This window comes from Pogona vitticeps, chromosome 5 (assembly GCF_051106095.1).
Source record: "Pogona vitticeps strain Pit_001003342236 chromosome 5, PviZW2.1, whole genome shotgun sequence".
Lineage (NCBI taxonomy): Eukaryota > Metazoa > Chordata > Lepidosauria > Squamata > Agamidae > Pogona > Pogona vitticeps.
This window is the reverse complement of record NC_135787.1, coordinates 29,050,844-29,076,091: the sequence shown is the minus strand read 5'-3', so window position 1 is coordinate 29,076,091 and position 25,248 is coordinate 29,050,844.

Here is a 25,248-nt window from a genome sequence, read left to right as displayed (position 1 = left end):
TTGCCTAGCTAGCTGGCAGTTGAACCTGTAAACAAATGATAAGGAAATAGAAAACAATTTAAAAAAATCTTATACTGTGAAATGTTGAAATGTGTTCACATGACCTGTCGGTGGCATTTGCTGATGCTGGAGCTATAACTAACTCCTGTAATTTACACTGGCGACATCTTGCTTATCCTGTAGGTGCACAGGCGCAGCTTATCTAAACAAAATCTGCTATCTGCCATAGGGGCAACATGCTTGTTCTGTAATTAATGGGACATATACTTTCCCAAGCCTGTAAAAGCAAGAGGAGATGATGATGATGATGATGATGATGATGATGATGATGATGATGATGATGATGATGATGATGATTTAGAGAGATCAGCAATTTACTATACTGGCAAAATGCAGTTTACAATTGAAAGGAAATACGAACATCTGAGAAAAATATTAATATAGGGAAGCAAGGATACATGGATTCGAAATGCCACACATACTGGATACCAACAATACTAATACTGGGCACCAGGCATCAAAAAGCAGCAACATGTACCAGCACAGCTCACAATAGCATCTCAGAACAGACAAGGATAACATGGATTTTCCTCCACAGATTCACACTGGTTTGGCTGGGTGAACATTTAGACATTTTTCATGTGTGTCCAGTAATACACTTAAAGGCAAAAGCTTGCTAAATGCTAAATGCTTTTTTATTTTGTTAATGACATATTTTAGAGGTATATTCTCTGCTTTTTATAGTGCCTTTTTAAGCTATAAGCTCCTGTATTTTTGGAATGTAAATAATTCTTTTTTTGGAATTTTTATTTTACCTTTTATGCTTCTGTATTTTCGGTTGAAATCTGACTTAAGGATTTGCCTGCAAGTTAAGTTTAGTCTTCATATATTTTTAAGATTTGTTCTTCATAACTGTAAGACTATGGTCACATGTTTGTATTAACTCTTGGATTTTTAGGCACAGAAGCAATATAGATAACTAACTCTTGTAGAAATAGGCAGGCTGATGTTGCTTGGAATCATTCCAACAACAGAGCAACTCATTTAATCTTCATACCCAGATGAATTTTGATATGATTGGAAAGATTGTCTTGTTCACACTGGAATTTTTTTTTTCAGAGATAAATACCAGCTGTGTGATTATAGATTTCGGATTTCATCTTTAGGTCTGTAAAGGTCTATGGGGCCCCTAGGAAGTTTAGACATTTTGTTTTGACATCTCCCCATGTTCTTTCTACCTGTTCCCCTCTTATAACTAGTTATATAATCTACCAATAGTTAATTGTTGCACCTAAAGACAGTTATCCACAAATACATAATATCAGACCATGCCGGAAATGGTAAAGCTTTGCATTGTGCAAGAAAATATTTTGTTTTTTCTTATGTGATTGCTACAAACATTCTATTTAGGTATTAAATCCCTCTGTGTTCCAGATACGTACTTCTAATAGCTATGTAGCAAGCATCAAAGAGTTCTTTTTCTGGCACAAATGTTCAGCTCTATGAGGGATCTCCTCTAGCATATAAATTAGCATTTTGGCTCACAGGAGGAAAAGAGGTGGCCTCCTGTATGTTATGTAAATTCTCTGCTCAGTGGAGGAAGAAGGATGTATATCTTGATGCAGATGGATTGGCTGCCTCCAAATGAATGCAGAATGTTGCATGCTCAAGATATATGTCTATGTATGCAACAGACTGCATATCTGTCCCCAGGATGATGGGACCTCATTGTACCAAATTATCCAACATGGAGTTACATATGATTGAATTCATTTACATTAATAGGTGCCAGCACACCAAGATGTTTCTCAGATTATGTGTCTTGTGTACTCAGTACAAGACTTGTACAAAGGCAGCAGTTGGAGGAAAAAGCTTGAAGGCATCATTGAGGTAAGCAGGGCCATTATGAAATATATCCCACTAGTTCTCAGTAGGTTTTCTCTCTTATGTAGAAACTGCTATGTTTTTCCCAGTTCTGTAGCTATTCTTTGGTGTATGTTACATATCTGGAGGCAATCCTAAACAAATTGTTCGCCTTGTAGTTATTGTATCCCCTATGCCTAAATGCCTCAGAAGTTGCTGATAGCAATAGTATTAAATTGGTTCTTTACTGTTATCTTGGCTTGTATTTATTATAACTGAATTTGTTGAAATATCTAAAACTGCATTTGACAAAGCGATGCAGTGCAAAGGCATTAAGTTTCATTTAGACTCTCTTCCTTGGTTATGCTCCATTTATTCCGAATTGGAAAAGTGTCCAAATGTCCAATTCTTTATTAAAATAGGGGCCATAAAACAGACACATTATCTTCTATTGAAGAAATTTTATTGCTCACCTCCCACTAAACTAAAAGTATTAAAACCATTATGCATATGAGATGATTCTCAGAAAATAAAATTACAGATAGGATTTCTTCTTTTTTCCCCCCCTCATGAAATCTTCCAGGGCTTCCTGCAAAGGAAAAGTTGAGCATTCTGATTACCTCCACACTAGAAATATATCACACTGGAATGATTGATTCTATAGCGTAACACACATAAATATGTACACTAAGTAACTAAAGCAGAGATGACATCTTTGGCTTTGAATGCAAAACTCAGAGCTTTAAAGAAGGGAATTAAGTAAACAGTACATCAACCATATAGCACAGTGAAGGGAAAAGGTTCGTACAACTAATTTACACATGCAAATTAGCTCTCTCTCTTGTATCAATAAATCAATACAGCATAATGAATTCCTTAGACAGAATTCAGATGTTTCCCTCTCCTACCTCCCCCCCCCCCATGTGTATAAAGTTTGTTGCAAATTAAATATCTTGCACTAAACTCTCAGGCAGGTTTGCAGATTACTCAATGAAATATTAAACGTAGCCATTTAATCTTGATACATTGATAATCACTAAAATGCATACTGCTATAAAAGGAAGCTAAATATCTGCTGTCATAGCTGACATTGATTCTAATCTAGTTTTGTTTGTTTGTCTTGCCATGCTCACCTGTTTTCATTCCAGCTCCTATTCCCAGCTCATTTGTTTATTGAGCCATGAAACAAAGAACTATTAAGTTGGTAGCTACAAAAAAAAATGCATTTGTAGAAGCGAATTTCTGGATTAGGTGGTTCTCTGTTTTTGATTGCTAAACATGTTATGAATAAGGTGACTTTTTGAGTTCAACAGAACTCTTCATCATTCAGAGATAGCATAAAATCTGGGGTTCACCCAGAAAAACCCAAAATTTGGCCAGATGTGTTGGTGATGGCTCATGTAGTCAGATTGCCAGAAAGGCAAAATGGAGTTTTGGATTCTGAATGAAAGATGAGTAACACAAGGATGAGTTTATAGGCTGTCTACCTCAGTTAATACAAGCTACAGCTTGGCTCCCATTTCACAGGTCTGCCAATTGTGTTGACAGGGCCTACATCCATTTGCTCTTTGTAGACCATTTATACCAGAAAAGATACACCTTGATTCACATGAGTTTAAAGAAAGAGGAGATGGATTCATGGCAAATGACAGCTACTTCCAGAATCAGGTGCAACATGTAGAACTGAAGCAGAATATTCCATTGTTGAGACACAACATTGGGAGTGGAATTTTTCCTTATACATTTCTCAGAGACTTCTGGCTGGCCATTGTATAGAACAGGATACTGGACTGGGTAGACCTTCTGTCTGGTTTCAGCAGCTTATGTTTTTATGTCATTCAGGTTTTATTCACCCATAGCTAGTTTTCCACAGTATTTTTCTACATGGCTGTGCCAATTATATGATAAGAGTGTGATCAGAATTGAACATGTTACTTCTTTACACTAAATTATCACCTTTCCTTAACCAGTCCTACTCAGATGGTTGTGTTATTCACACATACACTCTAGCTGGCTGTGAGGTACGACTAAGGTTCGCAACAAGGCACTCAAGGATGTGGTGGAATAAAAAGGTGTGGAATAAAAAGAGAGCCTAAAATTAGGAGTTACAGGGAGCTGCGCACAGCGGATGACAGATTGTGGTTGCATTTATCAATCAGTCAATCGATCAATCAGTCATTTTATGTTTGTTCCATAACTATGGTGATATCTGTGGAGATTGAGAACTGCAAAGCTGGAAGGGATCCTCTGGATCATTGAGTCCAGCCCCTGTCAAGGAGGCACATTGAGGAATTCAGCTTCCAGACGATGGCTTCACAGCCAGATACCTAAACCACCTATTCATCCAGCAAGACTGGATGTTCCTAGCCTCTATGCTGAATTGCCCATTATGGTTCTGGAATGACACTATGCTGTAAAGTACTCTTGTTTCATGTTCTTCTGGTGAATTAAACCTGTCAGCTGTCAGCAGAAAACCAATAGAAGAGGTGCTGGTGAATTTTGTGCTCTTGCTCTCACAATTAGCTGCCCAGGCATCTGGGTGGTTAATTCTTCCCACTTTCACTGCCTTTAAATTGGGGATTAAATTGAGGGGTGCTAGAGTGTGAAGTAATGATGGAGAAAACTGAGAATTTTGGACATTGAGAGACTTAGGGATGAACTCTTACAGAATGGAAACTCTCTGGCCACCACTAGATAAACCCAGCCACTTCTGAATTTCATCTGGGTTCATAAAGTTTAGCCCCAGCTGTCTTCTTATCTGTCACTTTAATTCATCGTTTCCCAGGGATAAGTGATATATTCAGTCCACTGAGTTTATTTTTATAGACTTGCACATTTTCCACTTCCCAGATACAACTGCAGAACTGGACACAATTTGCTATTGGAAATCTATAGCTTTCTGAGCTTGCAATGCATTTCATGAAACTTTTTAAAAAAGTGTTCAGACACATATCCAATTTTGAAAAAAAAATGGCAGAAGGAAATGTGTAATTCTAAAATACAAGTGTTTTCTTCAACAGGGGCATGCATGCAAATATGTATCCATTTCTGTAAAACGCATGCAGAATGAGTGGATTTAGTTTTTCACTCCTCTTCACTTAATTCCAAACCCTCACAAAAACACATACAAAAGTTTATGTGTATGTGTTTTTCTGAGAGTTTGGAATTAAAAACTGCACAGAAAATTGTGAATACACTGGAATTGTGAATACACACAAAATGCACGCAGAAACACACATAAGTTAAAAAATACAGAGCGCTACACCAGAACAAACTTTGAGGTGGAAAGCAGGGAACATTTGGTCAGGCCCTTGAGGTCTTCACATTCTTAACCCCTCCCTCTTTCTTGCATAATTTACCAATGTAAAGGTGGTGAAACAGAAGCAGGGCTGAAGTCAAAGACTATTTCTAAATGGTTCCTATATTCTAAACTGTTGGTTCCGTAATGCACTCTGAAAAATAGAGATGTTATTGTCTCATCATGAAAATAAAGCTTTAAATAATTTCCCATTTTATGTCCCACTGCTTAATTATGAAATGTGCATAATTCTCCTGCTAAAATCAAAGATACCTAAAAGTGGAAGTTCATCTTAAATTTCATGGGACAGTGTGCTAAATTTCAATGTATTTAAAAATTGAGAAAAATATGCCATTTTTTCATATGATAATGTGCATAACTAGCCTTTTAGTTTGAGTTACACTTGTTTTTATTTGCATATATTTTAAATTTTCTTGCGTTTCTGAAACAGTCAATTGTCCCTTATCCTTGGAAACACCTGTACAGTTCGTTTCATTAACTTTATTTTAAAAGTGGTCTTAATAAATAAGTAGGATTTTTTAGTTCAATTAAGACCAACAATAACAACATCCTGTACATAATGGCACTGTTCTGTCAGACAGCTGAATAAAAGAAGGGCTAAAAGTACAGTGGTGCCTCGCACAACGGTCGCTCCGTAGAGCGACGAATCCGCGCAACAATGCTGTTTTTGCGATCGCAAATGCGATCGCAAAACGGCACCTACATAGGGGAAAATTCACAGAGCAAAGGTCGGTAAGCGGTTCGCTTACCGACCTTCGCTTTGCGACCCGCCGATCAGCTGTTCCGCGGCTTCAAAATGGCTGCCGGAACAGCCGAAATGGCGGGGCACAGCGTTTTCGCGCCCTTGGTAAGCAAGGAGAGCGCGCGAAAATGCTGTGGAAGCCCCGAAATGGCTGCGTGCAACCATTTCGGGGCATCCGGCAGCATTTTCGCGCGCTCCCCTTGTTTACCAAGGGCGCGAAAACGCTGCGCCCCGCCATTTCGGCTGTTCCGGTGGCCATTTTGGACCCGCCGGACAGCTGATCACAGCGTTTTCGCGCCCTCGTTCAGCGAGGGGAGGGCGCGAAAATGGCTGCCGGCTATACCGGAACATCGCACAACGGTGAGTATTCGGCCAAATTGGAACGCATTAAACCATGTTTAATGCGTTCCAATGGCTTTTTACTTTCCGTAGTGCGATGTTTCACACAGCGAGGGTTAATCCGGAACGGATTAACCTCGCTGTGCGAGGCACCACTGTAGCAGATTTTGTAAATTAGAAAAAGCAATAGTAGGTGAGTAAGGGTTACAATAATACCTGCTTTTAAAATTCAGAAACAAAATCAGTCACTCCTACAAAGGTCTTTGTGCAATCTGCACCCTCGCAAATATCTATATAATATATATTGTATATATAATAATATATATACTAAAGGAAGAAAGAGTTGGGATTTCATCATTTAATTTGATATTTCTAAAACACTTGCCTGTCTTATTGCTGTCTAATGAGGACGTTGGTCAAGAAGAAATATGTTTTACCGCACATTCAGCAGACCTAAAGAGGACATTACAAAAGGAAAATCTGTAGGCATCCTTCAGTCTTGAGAGACTATGGTAATGTGAACTGAATGGAGGTCTTGGAATAGCGTCTAGTGTGGCTGAGAGTGACAATTCAAGAGTGACAATCCCTTCCACACTGAACACAAATAAAATCTGTCCGCTGTCCAGCTCCCTGATTTTTCTGGTTTCGGGACTGCCTCTTTGCCTCGGCCTCCTGGACAAGGGTCTCTTTAAATTGGGAGAGGCCATGCTGTACCACCTGCCTCCAGGCTGAATGCTCAGATGTCAAAGTTTCCCATCTGTTGAGGTGCATTCCTAAGGCCTTCAGATGCTGCTTGCAGACATCCATGTATTGCAGCTGTGATCTCCCTCTGGGGCACTTTCCCTGCACCAATTCACATACAGGAGATCTTTTGGAACCCGACCTTCAGACATTCTCACGACATGCCTGAGCCAACATAGACATTGCTGTTTCAGTAATATATACATGCTAACAGGACTACACTATTTGGAACTTTGGCCTGCCAGGTGATGCCAAAAATGTGTCAGTTTTTGGATGCCAGGAAGTTATATTTTTTGTATCATGACCAGCGGACTAACTTTGCCACTCTTTCATGTCTGTTTTTGTAATTTGTTTCTGCAGTCTTTGGACATTCGCAGATGAGGTGTGACATTCGCAGATGAGGATTCCCCTTGCCCTCAAGGAGACACTCATTAAGCCAATTTGGTAAAAGCCCAATCTAGCGGCTGACGAAGTCAACAACTACCGCCCAGTTGCCAACATCCCCTTCACTGGCAAACTAGTGGACAGAGTGGTGGGCAATCAGCTTCAGGCTCCCCTGGAGGAAATCAGTGCACTTTATCTGTCCCAGTCTGGGTTCTGGATGCATCGTGGCACAGAGACGGCATTGGTCACCCTGCAAGATGACCTTTTGAGGGAGGCCGACAAGGGTAAAATGTCCTTGTTGGTCCTCCTTGACCTATCAGCAGCTTTTGATACCTTCGATCACGGTATCCTCCTGGGGAGACTCTCGGGGTTGGGGATTGACGGGCAGGCCTTGGCCTGGCTCCGGTCCTTCCTGAAAGACTGCCCTAAGAGAATACAGCTTGGGGAGATGCTGTCTGCTCTGCAGATTCTCAGTTGTGGAGTCCCACAGGAGTCAAACATCTCCCCAGTGCTATTTAATATCTATATGAGACCACTGGGAGAGGTCATCAGGAGTTTTGGAGCTTTGTGTTGCCAATATGTGGGTGACACTCAGCTCTATCTTTCCTTCCACCCTTTTGCAGTGGATGCTGTCCCATCCCTTGAGCGCTGCCTGGACACAGTGCTGGATGGAAGAGGGAAAACAGATTGAGGTTGAACCCAGACAAGATGGAAATCCTGTGGGTGGGGCCTCTAGTGTTTGTGGTCTGGGTGCCTCCCTTTCCTTTGGGGGAGCCGCTCTTTCCATGAAGGATGAGGTGCACAGCCTGGGCATACTTTTGGACCCAGCACTATCAGTGAAATCCCAGGTTGCGTCTGTGGTCTGATCCACCTACTTCCGGCTAAAGCGGATTGCCTAGCTGCATCCCTACCTTGACACTGGGTCCCTCACCATGCTGGTCCATGCATTGGTAGTCTTGATTAGACTATTGCAATGCCCTCTACATGGGGCTGCCCTTGGGACTGCTATGGAGACTACAACAGGTCCAGAATGCGGCAGACAGCCGCTACTACTGAGGGGGGTTAGAAAATACCAACGTATCTCCCCCATCATGGCCACCTTACACTGGTTACCTGTTTGCTTCTGTTCCAGCTTCAAGGTGAAGGATATTAACCTTTAAGCCCCTAAATAAGCCCCTAAGGTTTGGGACCTCGGTATCCAGCCGAGAGCCTCCTTCCTGTTAGGTCTATAAAATCATCACAGGCAGAGTGACTGAGATTTCTGACCCCAAGAAAGGCCCAAAAACTGTCCACCAGGAATCAGGCGTTCTCAGCGGTAGCTCTGCACCCTCCCACCTGAAGTCCACCTGGCCCCCTCACTAGGCACTTTTTAAAAACTACTAAAAACCTGGTTATTTAGACAGGCCTTTCCAGATCACATAACATCCTGATACAATAGTGCTTCTGATAACCAGCATCTAATTTATCACCATGTTTTCATATTATTTATTTTATTATGTCTCCTGTTGTATTTTCTGGTATTTTCTTTTGCACTTTTATAATTTATTGATGTTGTTATGTTTTCTGATTGTATTATTGTTACTGTATAGTTGTTGTAAACCATCCAGAGTGGCCTTGGCTGCCAGATGGGCAGTATAGAAATCAAATAAAGAAAGAAAAAAACAATGTTCCGATGGATACAAGGAACTACTCAGGAACAAGTCATACCCACTGAAGAATATTGATGGATTGTGTCATATGTGCATCAGCCTAAGGTTTGTTCAACTGAATTTCTACAGCCATTTTTTTTCTTGCAAAAGGAAGTGATTTTTAATTATCTTCCCACATGGCTTGGTACTGTGTGTTGAAGAATTCATTAACATGTAGCCTGTAGGTTTTTCACTGAAAAGACTGACATTTTTCTCACTAACTTTAGTTACAGAAAGTTTAACCTCAGGGTATTTTCCATTATTTTTTTTTCACTTGAGGAGTTGTAGGAGGGGGATTATGCACTTTTCTCTGTGAAATGGCTCTGTGAATCTATGAATTGGCACCCTCAATTTTAGCACAAGCCTTGTTGTATGAAAAGTTCTCCATATTTGCTGAAAAGGCTAACATAAAGTTGATTTCTCCAATTCTTCTCCAGATTTTATTGTAAATAAAATATGGTACAAATCTGATAGCTGAATATTTAATACTTGTCTTCTTTGTTCCTAACTGCTCCTCTTTGTATCTCATCCTTCCTCACTGTTGTGTTGGACTGAGAGCCTGCCTGGTATAGTGAATAAGGTGTTGGACAAAGACTCAGGAGACCTGGGTTCAAATCCCTGTTTTGTCACAAAACTTGGTGGAGGTGGCAATAAGGAACATTTGAACATCTCACATACCTTGAATACCCTATAAGGGCTGCTATGAATCAGAAGTGACTTGACAGCAGATAATAACAGCCTGTTAGAAAAATCTGCCATCATCTTCAGAGAGGATGATCATACCCTCTCTAGACATTATGTCATCTAAAATATTTAGAGCCTGCCAGGCTGAGGAAGGCCCTACTTTTTGTCTTCTTGGGGGGGGGGTGGATTTTATTCTGTGTGCATGTGCCTATGAAGCTGTGAAGCTGATAGATGCATGTGAACATGAATTTATATATTGACAGCAGTTTCAATTTCATGTGTCAATAAAATATTTTCAGACGATTGTGATATATGCTAAAGAGGGATGTAAATCTTTGCTTATTTAGTTTTGAGGATAAGAGCAAAACATTTCACAAAGTTTCTCCTTGGGGAGTAGATTCTGTGAGGTGTTTTTTGTTTTGTTTTGTTTTGCATTTTTGGAATTTCAGCTCCTTTTTCCCCCCAAAACCAAAAAGCTTTTTGTCCACAAACTTCTAATTTCCGAGCAACAACTTGCATTTTTGGCAAAAATACAATTTTGTATTTTGTTATACAAATTTGTATAAATTCCAACTTTTAAAACCAGAATATGAGATTTTTGTGAGGAGCTTTGTATTTTCTGAGAAACAGCTTGGATTTTGTGCCAAAACCTGGATTTTGTACAACTTTTAACATTTTTAATCAAAATACATTTTTGGTACATACCCTCACCCTCAATTTGTTTTATTTCCTAATGCTGATAGTTTATTGCAAAAATATTCTGCTCTTTTCACTCTTGTATATGAGAAAAAAAATCTGGCTAACCATTTTTTTCAATGGGAAGCATTCAGATATCCTTTTTCACTGAAGATGAAATAATTGCTTAATCGGCAACAAAAAGACAGCCATAGGTTTTTTTCCTTTTAAAAATGACTTTTCCTCAGGAAATAAGTCTTTATATTCAAAAAACATTATATTCAAAAACACTATTACTGTACCTTGATGCCAGAAGTAAATAAATTGACAGCAGATAAAAGGATAAAGGAAAGGAGTTTTAGAGCTGAGGCACCACTACAACAAAGACCTTCTCTTCATAGACCCACCTATCTTTGTTTGTTTGTTAGCTTGTTTCTATTATGCTCATGTGACCTATGCTCCTTTGATCTTTCCTCTCTTCCCATTTTCCTCTCCACAGTGGGCTCAGATGGAGGAAGGAGAGCTGAAGAGACTCACCAATCTTGATTCCATGCTTCCCTTTCCTGAGGAGATAGGTTAGCAGTCTCTCCTATGATGATGTTATTAATCTTCAGGGTGGACACTTTAGTCTCCCAGCTGTATTTCATGGCTAAATCCACAGGGAACTCAACCTATAGCAGAGGCATCCTACAACATAATCACTTGCACCATTATGAAAAATGTTCCCAAGTTTCAGCTACTAGCCATATCTGTCTCTTGGCATCCTTCAGTCTCGAGAGACTATGGTAACGTGCTCTGAATAGAGGTCTTGGAACAGCGTCTAGTGTGGCTGAGAGTGACAATTCAAGAGTGACAATCCCTTCCACACTGAAGACAAATACAATCTGTCCCCTGTCTAACTCCTTGATTTTGCTGATTCGGGACTGCTTCTTTGCCTTAGCCTGCTGAACAAGTGTCTCTTCAAATTGGGAGAGGCCATGGTGCACTGCCTGCCTCCAGGCTGAACGCTCAGATGTCAAGGTTTCCGATCTGTTGCGGTCCATTCCTAAGGCCTTCAGATGCTGCTTGCAGATATCCTTGTATCGCAACTGTGGTCTCCCTCTGGGGCACTTTCCCTGCACTAATTCTCCATTTTGGAATCCGACCTTCAGACATTCTCATGATATGCCTGAGCCAATGTAGACTTATCTCCATTTCCACGCCATAGAGCCAGCACTTGTCCGGAGCCAGTTTCTGTGGTCATGCAGCCAGCATGACTAGACACAGAACGCCATTACCTTTCACTGAGGTGGTACCTATTTATCTACTTGCCTGCATGCTTTTGAACTGCTAGGTTGGCAGGATTATCTGTCTCCTGAGAAACCTATATGTGGGACAGGAAGCAACAGTTAGAACTGGATATGGAACAACTGATTGGTTCAAAATTGGGAAAGGAGTACGACAAGGCCGTATATAGTCCCCCAGCTTAATTAACTTATATGCAGAATACATATACTGGATGAATCCCAAGCCGGAATTAAGATTGCTGGAAGAAATATTAAGAACCTCCGATATGCAGATGATATCACTCTGATGGCAGAAATTGAAGAGGAATTAACCTCATAATGAGGTTGAAAAAGGAGAGTGCAAAAAAATGGTCTGAAGTTCAACATCAACCCCCCCCCCCACACACACACACACAAAACCTAAGATCATGGCCACTGGTCCCATTACCTCCTGGCAAATAGAAGGGGAAGATATGGAGGCAGTGACAGATTTTACTTTCTTGGGCTCCATGATCGTTGCAGATGGTGACAGCAGCCACAAAAATAAAGATGCCTGTTTCTTGGGAGGAAAGTGATGACAAACCTCGACAGCATCTTAAAAAGCAGAAACATCACCTTGCCGACAAAAGTCTGCATAGTCAAAGCTATGGTTTTTCCTGTAGTGATGTATGGAAGTGAGAGCTGGACCATAAAGAAACTTGACCGCCGAAGAATTGATGCTTTTGAATTGTGGTGCTGGAGGAGGCTTGAGAGTCCCCTGGACTGCAAGGAGAACAAACCTATCCATTCTAAAGGAAATCAACCCTGAGTGCTCACTGGAAGGACAGATCCTGAAGCTGAGGCTCCAATACTACAAAAAACCTTGAAGCTACCAACATGAATTTGACCCAGCTCCGGGAGGCAGTGGAAGACAGGAGGGCCTGGCGTGCTCTGGTCCATGGGGTCAAAAAGAGTCAGACACGACTAAATGACTATACATCATCAACAACAAGCTACTAATTAATCTCCATATTTATCAAGTTATTGATCTCTTACATTTATATACTCTTCTTGTAATGTACTTAAGGTATCTATCTATCTATCTATCTATCTATCTATCTATCTATCTATCTATCTATCTATCTATCTATCTATCTATCTATCTATCTATCCATCCATCCATCCATCCATCCATCCATCCATCCATCCATCCATCCATCCATCCATCCATCCATCCATCCATCCATCCATCCATCTATCTATCTATCTATCTATCTATCTATCTATCTATCTATCTATCTATCTATCTATCTATCTATCTATCTATCTATCTATCTATCTATCTATCTATCTATCTATCTATCTATCTATCTATCTATCTATCTATCTATCTATCTATCTATCTATCTATCTAGTAACTAGGCTACTACTCTGAGTGGCTAACGAAGTGAATAAAATCATAAAGAATGGAGAATAAGAACTATAAGAAGACAATAAGAGTATTAGTGGCTCAAGGATAGCGAGCTTTGTGGTTCTGTGGGGGTTATGCCATCAAGTCAGTTTTGACTTATGGTAATCTTTTTCAGGGTTGTCTAGGCAGAGAGAACTCAAAAGTGGTTTCACCATTCCCTTCTTCTGGGGGCACCCTGGGTCTTTGCAGCTTGCCCAAGGCCACACAGGCAAGCTCTTCACTCTGGAGGCACAGTGGGAATTGAACTTCCCACCTTTGGCTCTGCAGCCAGAAACCTAAATCAGTGAGTTATCCAGCTCCTGTAAAGAGAAGTCAAATAAAATGCAGCTTAGTGCATTTCCCTCCCAGACCTCATGACTCCTGCAACAGTGCCTGACAATTTCACACATTGCCCCATTCATAATAATGATGTTGAGCATTAACTGAGAAATGCATTCTTTGACATCTACCCATGCAAATGAATTATGTTAATTTCATATTATAAAAAGAGGCCAATTGTTTGATTCATGTACGTTTCCAAATCTGAACTCATGCTGCTGGGCAAGTTTTCTTTCCTATCATGTGTGCTTCGCTCCAAGAATGCTAAAGAGCCCCTTTCTCCTTCTCTTGCCTTTCAATGAATTCGTTTTGCCCATGGACACTGCTGTGATAACAGTAGTGACACACGAAGTGTTGCTTCTCCTTGTATGCCTGCACCCTTTATTCGTCTCTACAAAACTGATAATCACTGAATGCTGGGCTTCAAAAGATACATCATTTGAAAGAAAGGGAGGGGGATATCCTTGAAGCTCAGGTAGTGCCATCGTCTGTGTCCATCAGAGGCAAGATTGCCTCCATTAAGATTGTTATGTGGGCAGCCAGAAAAAGCAACTTCCCTCAAGGGAGGAAAAACATTGGATTAGAAGCTAGATAAAGAATGGAACCAGAAGGACATTGGGATTACTCATTTTATTTCCAGCTATAAAATAGAAATATATATTACAGAGACATAACAGTTATATACTTTGTCTGAACTCAGAGTAAAAATAATAAAAAAGAGCACTGGGTGAAAACACAAGCCAAAAAAGACAATGTCATTGCCCTTGAAGTTTCCTACAGAAGGATACAGACCAAAGACCCTTGTATGCCATGAATGAGCACTGTGTAGTTTGTCTACCGCTAACAATTAATATCTAGCTTTTTAAAAGGAAAAAAAGGGTCTGACTGGATTCTGCCTCTTAGTAAGTCAACTACATGAAATTGCTATCTCCTTTTGAGACAAAGTACAAATAACAAAATATTCATTTAAAAATATCATTTAAATCTGCAAAGCAAAAGAAAACATGAATCAACCTTCCACAGTGTAAAAATTGTACTAAGTCAGAAGTAATCTACTTTGATCGTGGCTGTCATCAAGATTGAATGTATTCTTAGAGAACAATGATAAAGTTAGTGTGGAATTTTCTTTTATTTGAAAATATTGTTAAAAATAGAAGCAACTAAATGGAATGACAGAGTGGTCAATGCAATAACATCATGAGATGAATTTTATAAATATCAGTGATTATAAGTTTTACAATGTGTCATGGGTATGTTTCTGGACCATCTAAAATTAAACAGCCCAAAGAGAACTTTATTTTCTAATCCAATTCTTAAAAAAACAAACAAGTAAACAAAACCACACGGCTTTATGATGGTGGCATATTGTGATTCTTCTATCATGATTTAAAATTCCAGGAAACCCCATTGCTAGCAGGAAGAAAGGATACCAAGCTTTATATAGCAAAGGGCAGCCTGAATATTGACAACACCAATGGCAGCAGTCAAGATGGTCTACAAGATACCCCTTTGTGCTCAGTACCATTCACAAAGTTACAGCAAGCAAGAATAAATCCCAGAAGCTGACTCCTGTTTTCTTCAGTTAACCTCTTCTCACCCAGACACAAGGCACTAATCAGGGCAGTTTTTTCAACAAGTGTGAAGGGTAGTTCAGATTGCCTGAGATCTGGAGATAATGCCACCTTTGAAGACCATTGTCAGAAGCCTTTACTCAGAAATGTTTACTGAAAGCACTCAGGTTGAACAAACAGAGCATTTTGTAATGCAGAAATACTTTGAACATGCCTTAGAAAATTGTATGCTAATTTGCTGGAGATATATGGCAAAAAACCCTTTCTGGAGGATTGTTATTCAATGACTTTTTTTAAAACAAGCCTATTTGGTTTTTCATGACTCTTCAGAGAAAACTTCTCTTTTCATTGTTTCTGTAACCTTTCATTGCCCTTGGGACATCTCCCTTCTTGGGCCACAAAGCTGCAGCAATGTATCTACTGGAGTTTTCTTGCAGGTAAGCCTGTTCTATGCATGTTCAGTTTATAAGTCACTGTGTTACCTTTTAGAATTGCCTTTTTAAAGGATCAGTGCTTCAGGCCCTGCAGCCTGGATTCCTATCAAATGAAAAAAAGCAGGTGGGGCCAACCATGAAATGAAAAAAAAAATTTCCAAGAAAAACAAGGTTGGTTTTTTAATTTATTTGCTTTGTTTTAAATCTGGGGGTGGTTAAGATCACTTGTTTTTTCATGAAAGGGACAGGTGTTTTTTTTTTAAAAAAAACCAGAAATCAAAAACCGTTTGCTCAAAGTTCCCATAATATAGGGCAGAGCAACAGCAGACTGTCTGCTACATCTGTGCAAAATTTGGTGCTGCTCTCAAATCCATTTCCATTATTTCTTCTAATGAGCATCACTTGGGCCAATATTGCTCTATGTTGCCCTGTGAAACCATCAGTTTTGCCTGCAGTGGGCACTGCTCATCAATCATTAGCATGATGCAAACCTCTACCTCCAGAGCTCTGGTGTGACACCCATCCCAAGAATGCATGGAAAGTCCTCTCCTCAACCATTCTGGATCATTTACAGACATTCACCTCTGCTGCCGGCCGTCTGTTCTGTTCTGTTCTATTCTGTATACTGGAGCTTTGGGATCCAGAGATCACAAGAGGCTGTTTTGAATCAATTAAGAATAAAATTAAAAAAAGGGATGAGTGGGGTGGAGGAAAACCCGTGGTGCTGGGGGGGCAGATTGGGCCCTTTGGGAAGACATATTGCCTATTTGAGAAGCACTTGGCATCTGCATCAACATAAACAGTTGCATCAATACATGGCACATTTTCTGTTTGGTGGTGGAAAGTGGAGGGTAGCAACCCTGCATGTGGATGCTACAACTTCAACTTGGGATATATGGTCTGTATCCAATAGGAATGCAAAGAATCTTTGCTCAAATCTTTGATTTCACTGATCTAACTTGTCAACTTCACCAGGCATTGTGAGGAGAAATTTTCAGGCCCCATGAGATTCCTGGATTCCAGTCAAGAGTGAACAATGTTTATTTTTCTTGTCAAGGTATTCATGCAATAAAAGCACCATTTCCCTTTGAGAAGTTAACACAGACACAGAGTGAGTTCCTTTACAAAAGAGACAAAGGGCAGGCCTGATCCTTCTTGTTCTTGGAAGTCCATGCAACAAAAGCAGCAACCACCATCAACTTGCACAGTTTCCAGTATTTGCTTTAATTGCATTACTTGTACAATTTTGCTCAACCTTGTTCTTCTATTGGGCATGCCATCAAATCATTCACTCTGTTGCAGGAAAACCATTTTGTGATTCCATTGCCCCCTCTCCCAAAAAAGGATGTGGGGATGAGACGGTTTATATCCTTAAGGATCCAATAGCATTATTTTGCCAGGGCCGATACTGTGGTGTTAGCAGAAACCCAGTCCTAGATTATGCATATATTAACAATCTGAAGAAAGTTTCATTTGTACAGCCTTAAGTCAGTGTTTTGCCATTTTCTCTGTAACTGGCAGATAAACAAGCACGGAAATCTTCTTCCAAGTAGGGACAATGAGAGTTTCACGAAGCGTGATGTGGAATATTGGTAGCACAATGTGTTCCACTAGCACACACACATAACTTGTGCAATTTAAATATTTGATTTCTTCTGTTAGGAGAAAGGTGGCATAAAAGTGCAATGTGTACATGCAAATAAACTGGGAAATTTAATGGAATTCTGCTTCAGTATTTTCTCCCTTAACAACATCTTCAACTGAGGTCGATGTGTACAGTTTTATAGAATCATAGAATAATTGAGTCCAACCTCCTGCTCAATGCAGGAATCAAAATCAAAGCAGATCTGAGAGAGGGTTGTCCAATTTTCTCTTAAATGCTTCCAGTGCTGGAACACTCACCACTTCCCAAGATAATTGGTCTCATTGTCACACTGCTCTAATGGTTAAGAGTTTTTTCCTGATATTCAGTCTAAATCTGGCTTCCTGTAGCTTGAGCCTATTATTACTGCACTTTGCACTTTGGGATGATCAAGAACATATCCTGCCCCTCCTCTGTATGACTATCTTTCAAGTGCTATCATATCTCCCCTCAATCTTCTTTTCTCGAGGCTAAACATGCCCATTTAGTTCCACCTTTCCTCATAAGGCTTAGTTTCCAGTCCCCTGATCATCCTTGTTGCCATCCTCTGAATTTATTCCAGGTTTTTTTTGGTATCCTTCTTAAAGTGTGGTGTTGAGAACTGGACACAGGACTAAAGAGGAGGCCTAAACAGTGCCGAATTTGGGGGTGGGTGGGGGACTAGTACCATACAGAATTTGGAGATTATACTTCTGTTAATGCAGCCTAACATAGCATTTACCTTTTTTCTATCCACATGTTAGCTGCTACACAAGTAGCCTTTTTTATTCATTGCATTGACTTATAATACCTTTAAGTGAAAAAAAATTGCAACATTAACAAAGGCCAAACTGGATTGATGATCAAGAAAGAAGGCAGTATATCTTTCTAGCATGCAGCATTTATGGCATATGCTTGACAAATAAATCTTTGTTTATGACCAGGAAGGTAGAACAGCCAAGACATTTGTCAATAAATGATATTATAACACTGAAAGAAAAATCCCTGATAAGATTCTTCAAGTTGGGCTTAATGGAAGAATGCCTTATTAATTTTTGTAATAGACAATTGTATGAATAAGATTTATTACATTAGTCAACTGAAACAGCATGTGATGAATACACAAGTTTCGCCATCAGTACCTGCACAACAAATCTAATTAAATGATATGCCAGAAAAGATGATTTATATGAAAAGATAACAAAACAAATCACAGGATATGTGTTCAACAGGATTTCTTCTGAATGAATTGGAAAGGCCATAATAATTAATTCAGTAGTCCCTTATGTTAATAAAGTCATTTTAAGCCTGTCTGACTTGATGCCTATAGAGGTAGATACATTATTCAAGTGTATTTGTATCTGGATGTAAAAGAAAAGATTTTGCAGCCAAATCAATTGCTGAAATAGTGCAGGATATGAGTGAGGTCAATGCAGTGGCATGGATGTGTGCCTGTATTTGTGTGTCTCTCATGGGGGAGAGTTATACAGCCTGGGAGCAGCCATCAAAAAAGCCCTCTCCCTTGTTGGCCCCACGTTTTTCCTGTGAGGGTGTCAAAACCAAGAGAAAGGGAACCTGGAACAAGACTAAAGGTGACAGAGGTGATAAAGGGTCTTTCAACCAAGTGCTATAAGGAATGGCTGAGGGATTGGCATGTGTTTAGCTTGGAGACACAAAGACTGATAGGGACATGTTCACAATTTTCAAATAATGGCAGGGCGATCATACAGAAGACAGAACAAGCTTCCCAGTGAGCTAGTGGATTTAAATTACAAGAAAGAAAATGTCAGCTAAACAATAGAAAGAACTTCCTGGCAGGAAGAGCTATTTGAGAGGGAAATGGATCGCCCCAGAAGGTAGTAGATTCTTCTTTGTCAAGGGCACCAGAGGACAGATATCTGGCTGTTAGGGATGCTTTAAGTGAGAATTACCTGCATTTGCAGGACATTGGTTTTAGTGATGCATGGAATCCTTTCCAAATGTACTATTCTGATGCACAAAATGTCTAGCATTAGAGATAATTTGGGAAGAAATAAACAGGTCTTCTAGTATACATTTGTCAGGAGCATTTCACTCTAAGAGGCAATAAGCTGCCTCCCCAAAAGAAAATGGTAATGAAATGAAAGGTCATTGGGAACAACCAAACAAAACAGACATTTCCATTGTGTTGGTAAGAGCATCTGAACACTGGATGGTTTTAATTTTTTTTCCCACCATGTTGTTTGCTCAAGCAAAAGAGACATTTGGCCGTGGAGTGGCTCTCTGCAGACTCTATATTGCAGGTGCTTAATTGCATAGGGCAATCACTTGTCTGTGAAACAGGGCTCTTAATGGCACTGTAGCTTCAATCACTTTCTCCAAATGCAGAATAAGAATTACTCTTACACCCATAGGTATCTCAAATGCTTTTAGGAACTCTGCAGGAAGCATAAAAGTGGTTTCCTGATTAATATCCCATAATTGGAGGTTATTACATTACTTTATATTTTCCATGGGAACAGGAAGAGAGATTAGCTTCCAATTACCTATCTGATGATAGGTTGCACTTCAGAAGGGCAAAGATGGGGCGAGCTTGCATGGGATGGATATCGATTCCAAAATAACTTGTTTGCTGCCTGCAGGTCTTCAAACACTGAGGTCTTCTTCCACCTAGTTTGGTAAATGAATCAGTTTGATGGGTCTGAGTCAGCAAAACACTTCAGCCACACACTGTTTTCTGCACCATTTCTGATGAGGTGGGGCATCCCAGTTTTCAACTCTTTCCTATATCCTTCCAGTCACAAAAATGTATCGGACAAGATTTTTGCTTGTGATTCTGTTCACAAGATTGATTCGAGTGATCATTTTTCTGCCAGTTGAAATAAGTACCTCTGTATCATGTTTCAGAAGGAACTAGCTAGGACAACTGAACATGTCCAATGTGCAATCAGAGTTGTGAGCCAAGACCTTGGGGCTTTTTATTCATTGCAGTCTTTCAAATCTGATGTATAGGAAATGGCCCTCAAACCTTCCCAAGTTGCCCATGTCTACTTTATGCCTTATCTTCTGGTTCCTGCCCTTATCATTACACATTGAAGCGATTATTTTTGCTGCTGAGTCTAATGAACAGTGCACCAAACTGCTGTTGAAGTTTTTACTGCCTCTCATGTGGCCTGTGGTTTGACTGATTTGGAGGGATTTTTCTGAGCTACAGTGACCATCAATCTGTCCAGCACTAACCAATCGTTCCGTTTCATCTCTTAATTCAAGGAGAGCCCTGCCTCTCTGCCTCTCCCTCTCTTCAATCTGTTGGAAACAGTGTTTGTTTGCTGTTGATCTGTTCATAATTGGAAATAATGAATCATTTTATTTTATTTTTTGCCTAGAAATGTTTCAGAATGAGTTCTTGAGGCCTTAAGTACCAGTTAATGCGAAAGGGGTGGACTATCTGGGAAATGTATAAGTATTCTCCTCTGTGGATCTTTGCATCTGTACTGCATAGCAAGAGGAATTTTACTAGAAATTCAAAACTCTCCAACATTTACTTCTTCTGATGTACATTAATCCTCCCATCATTGCAGGTTTGCCTCCATTACTACTGCTATGTTTATCATAAATTATTTTTCCAACAGGACTATGGAGGAGGGGTGTTACCATTAAAGCAGATACTCTTTGGAAATTGAAGCCATTCTACTTTGTGAACCTCTCTATTTCTACTGTGTAGCAGAGGAATTTTAACAGAAGTAAGACCTTGGAAAATTAAGACTCCAAACTTTGTGCAAAGCCCCATATGCTACTGTATGTTTACAAATAGATTTGAAGCTAGATGTGATTTAGATCACCCTGTCAAGGAATTCAGAACAAAAGGAGTGGAGCTAAAGCACTCCCCCTCCTTGAGCCTAGACAGAGAGCAAGTGACTAAATGGGGCTAGAATATGAATGGGCCCCAACAACATAGGGGGACCCTTAGAAACATTATGTAAAGTTTGTAGCTGTTTGTCTGGCATTTGTCTTCAGCCTACCACTCTCCACAGATCTCCACTCACTACCTGATGCCTCTTTCAACACAGAGAGGACCAAAGTGCAGTCTTTTGGATATTGTTGGATTGCCATGCCCATCATTTTTTATCTTTGCGAACACTGGTTAAGGCTCATGGGAGCTGAAGGCTAACAACATCTGGTGTACTGCATTTTATCTAAAAACCTGTTGCATAATATAGGGAGGTTATATGATTTGGTCTGCTGCTTGCTGGTAAATAAAAAGCCACAACTGGGATTCTCAGTATACACTGGCCTAGTGCATATGCACACCTTCCCATCCTCTACCCTGAATCCCAGTGAGGAATGGACTGAAATTTATCACTTTGCTTATATAAAGCAACGGGATTTCAGCTTCCATATATCCTTAGTTTAAATGGATATTGACAACCATCTAGGTTCCCTTGGTTTTGACATTTGTCCCATCAGGAAAAACTTCCTAGCTGTTAGAGCAGTATGGCAATGGAACCAATTAACCCGAGAAGTGGTGAGTGCTCTAACATTGGAGGCATTCAAGAGAAACATAGACAACCACCTGGCAGATATCCTTTGATCTGTGTTTCTGCATTGGGCAGGGGTTTGGACTCAATGACCTTATAGGCTCCTTCCAACATCATGATTCTATACTTCTATGGTTCTAATGCTGGCTTTGCCTCCAAAATGTGGTGGATATGCTTAAGATTTTAAATAATCTAAACAAAATACTTACAATACTAGGACCTGCTTTGAAGTGTTCCTGTTTAGCTCTGAGGTGTTCCTATTTTTACTCAATTCCTTTTCTCCTATCAATTGAAAGTTGAATGAATGAATGACGCTGTCCATGGTGCCAAGGGGAGGTGGAATCGATGGTACATATGTTTTTCCATTGCCCCTTTCATCACCCACATAGGGAGAGATTTATCCTGCCATGTTTAGATAGATTATCAGCTGATGCAAATAAGGGAGGTTTGGAAGGACTTTTAAATGATGAAAACTCTTTTATTATTAAACAAATAGCTAAAGTTTACTTATATTTGATTAAATTTCATACTAAGAAGATGGGTTAACTAGAAGGTTCAAATTTTAAATTAAATTTTAAACTTTGAAATTTGAATTCTCAGTAGATATTCACTTACGTTGCCAAGGTATTATGCTGTAACTGTGCTAGTTGTATTCCTATGGTTTTATACCACAATAAAGTCATTCATTCATTCATTCATTCAATTGAAACTCAACTCACTGTTCAGTGGAACCATAAACCCATGAAAAATACTGTCTATCTTGACAAAAGCAAGTGGCTTAAGGTTTGGCAGAAAAGGAGGAGCAGCTGAAAGACTGGTGTGGTGTTGTCAGCACATTTCCACCATTTCCAGGTGATGCTAGGTGTGGTATCAATGAAGGAAGGTTGTCTTTGTGGAACCTCCACCACCTGTACTTTTTGAAAGCAATTGATGTGAACTCTATTGCTGTGGGAAACAGTAGTATATTTGGCTACCATGGTTATGATTCTCCACACACCCAAGCAGAGCTGCAGGTATGGCCACAGGCTCTTTGTGGCAAAGGGAAAAAAGGCAATTAGAGCATCTCCTTGTCAGAATACTCAAGGAACACTGGTTAATATTTATTTTGTTTCCTGTAGTATGCAATGTGAATTATCATATGGAGAAATGTGTGCCACACTTCTTCTGTGTTCATTTGCCTGCACCTGTATGTTTCCTAATTGCTTCTGTTCTGTGTCACTGATTGAATGCCATGACTCACCGCCTGAATAATAAACATCAAGTCATAACAATACACATTTAATGATACAAGTCTCCCACATTCATACCACTGTGAGTTTACCCTGAAATGTATCCCACAGTATTTAATCGGCTTACTTCTCCTTGGTAAGTATATGTAGGACTGATCAAAGTTTTTTTAATGTTCATTTCTCCTCTTTTATTATGTCCACTTCCTCCTTCTCCTCACCCTCTTTGACCACCATATTGCTTTGGTGTTCAGCTTTTGTGTCTGCCCAGACACATTTTCAAAGTAAAAAAATATTGCTTAATTTAGCCTCTTCATTTCAGGTGTGTTAATAATTTTAGGATTACTTGGCAGAGCTCGGTGGCCTAATGCTGAGTTTCTAACTATTGAATAGAGGTAATCACTATGGAAATTGATAGTAAGGCAAAAAGGAAAAAAAGAAAGAAGGAGAAGAAGGGGGAATCTTTTGTTGTCTAAGAAATCCTGTCTGTGCTGAAGAGAAAAGGATGTATAAACTGATTCACCAAAAGCCCTAGATGTGGCATCCACAATTCTATATTTGCAGGCAGCTTAATAAAAAGGTTATATGCTGCAGTGTTTTGCCAGAAAGGAGGGGGAAGAAAACAGGAAACTCAACATAAAAGAAGGTGAAGAAGGGAGCCTAAGAGTTCCAATCTGCGTACAAAATTAGAAACAACAAGAAGGGAAAGATACACTTAGGCACACATATATTTCTCTCTGTTTTTCTTTCTGTCTCTCCCTTATTCTTTATCACACACACACACACACACACACACACACACACACAGAGAGAGAGAGAGAGAGAGAGAGTTCATTTTACTTGCTAGATGTGTGGGTGCTCTGTTCTTAAAAATAAGACATCCAAGTCTTATTGATTGCACTGTTATGCACACTGGGCATTGCACCGAGTGAGTCCTCAGGCAGCACTTTCTGCTGTCAAAGCACTGACAAGAGACTGGCAATGGTTACAGAAAATGCTGTTATTGAAATGAGGAAGTCTCCACCTACAGACCCCCATCCCTGCCTGTGGAATGGGGACAACAGCAATGTTGACAGACATTCCACAACTGCTTAACTGTCTTTCTCAGGAGCTTAGGAGAACATGAAAAACAGTTCAAATTACTTTCAAGTCTCTGGATGAAAAGTAACATTTCATTAATACCAAGTATCTAAAACTAAGTGTCTAAAAATAGATTCTTATGAAGCAATCCTGTATCTACCAATGGAAGTCCCAAAGCTTATGTTCAATGCTTTGAACTCAGAGGTAAGTCCTACTCTTGTCACTGGAGTTTGCTTCCAGGTAACTATGTATATATTAACTTGGGACGTGGTGGAACTTGGGACGTGGTGGAACTTGGGATGTGGTGGTGCTGTGGGCTAAACCCCAGAAGCCTGTGCTGCAGGGTCAGAAGACCAGCAGTCATAAGATCGAATCCACGTGACGGAGTGAGCTCCCGTCGCTTTGTCTCAGCTCCTCGCCAACCTAGCAGTTCGAAAGCATATAAACGCGAGTAGATAAATAGGCACCACCATGGTGGGAAGGTAAAACGGCATTCCCTAGTCATGCTGGCCACATGACAAGGGAAACTGTCTTTAGACAGGCGCTGGCTCTATGGCTTGAAAAGCGGGATGAGCGCCGCCCCCTAGAGTCGGACATGACTGGACTAAAAAATGTCAAGGGAACCTTCAACTATGTATAAGAAAGCAACCTTTAGGAGCTTTACTTTTGATTTCCTATGTTAGAATTTAACTATGATGCAATAATAATTTGTGTCTATGGGATCAGTTCTCTATTTTTCATAGGTCCGTTATAATCAACACAAAGAAGGATAGATCTATTTGTGTAAATATCCTACAATCACTCCATTAGATGTTTCGAAACATTCAATTTTTTTTCCTGTATTTTATGACACCAACATATCCGCCTTCTTTTTATAGTGAGACTGTTTAATGAGAATAACCTTTTGCCAGTGCGATCCCTAATGAATCGTTATAGTCAGGGTTTTCTTTTGGTGATAGTGGTGGGAGGATAACCCAAACCAAGAAAATAAAATGTTTTCTCATTTCTCTCCCCAGTTGCAGTAGCTCTTTCCCAACCTCTCACACCAATTTTTAAAAATGTTTTCTAGTATCTTTAAATAATCCTTCCACTTGCACTATGATGCAGAGGGGGGGTAAGTCATCATGTTATCCTTCGCTATTTCCAGGAATTTGTCCTAAAAAAAGAATATATTTTCATTGTAGGACAGTAAGATTCTACTTGAGTTTCTCAAGTTTTTTGCTTTTGAAGATCTGGTCACGTGGTCATTAAACACGTTATTTCTAATTTTGCAAAATTCAGTAATATAATATAGATCAGATAGAGTTGGAAACTTAAAGATCCTATGTAAT